Below are 872 nucleotides of genomic sequence, written 5' to 3'. Positions count from 1 at the left end.
TACTTGAAAAAAGTAATCTGATTATGTAACTTGCGTTACTTGTAATGCGTTACCCCCAACACTGGTCGTTAGTTAAGGTAACTTTTATGTCTAAAGTATAATTTAAAAATGCTTAAACACAGAACCATCCAAGTATCAAAGGATAAATTATTACAAAGTTTATATTGTGCCCGTTTATGCTATTTTGTTGTTTTATTTTAATATGATTGATTTATATATATTTTTTATTTTGCTTGTCCATCTTTCTTTTTCTAATAAATATATAAAAAGTTGCAAACTCTTGAGGGGAATGTTATATTTTGCACTTTTTCCTATTAATTTGGTAATTATGTGTAGAATTTATAACAAATAATCATTAGTGTCGCCAATACTGCCATCAGTAGATTCGTGCCAAGCATTTATAAGTCACAAATAAAGTGAAATATAAAAAAAAGTGAATTTGATACTTAAAAAAAAAAAATGTTATGTCTTGATACTTTAAAAAAAATATTTGATGTCTTTAAAGTGCACTTTGTAATAGCTAATGTTAAATTAAAAGTTTTACTTCAAATTACATTTTTAATCATTACAATTTAGTAACATTTTCTTGTGCTTTGTGTTGACTAACAGGCTGCTAAAGCACATGTAAAGTACTTGATATTAATTTGAACTGTAATGTGTTATTTAATATTACATTTAAAGTTAATATATTCTAAATGTACTAACAACTTTATCATTACAAATGTGTAATTAAAAATATGTTTATATACAGGACATACACGTTTCAATAGAAATGAAATTAAAATATATTTTTTATTTTTTTAGGAATTTTACATCATGATTTGTGAGCATTGTACAGGTGCATCTCAATAAATTAGAATGTCGTGGAAAAG

Source organism: Sinocyclocheilus anshuiensis, unplaced genomic scaffold (assembly GCF_001515605.1).
Source record: "Sinocyclocheilus anshuiensis isolate Anshui unplaced genomic scaffold, SAMN03320099.WGS_v1.1 scaffold943, whole genome shotgun sequence".
In the NCBI taxonomy this organism is placed as follows: Eukaryota; Metazoa; Chordata; class Actinopteri; order Cypriniformes; family Cyprinidae; genus Sinocyclocheilus; species Sinocyclocheilus anshuiensis.
The sequence above is the reverse complement of the archived record's forward strand: the minus strand, read 5'-3'. Positions refer to the sequence as shown.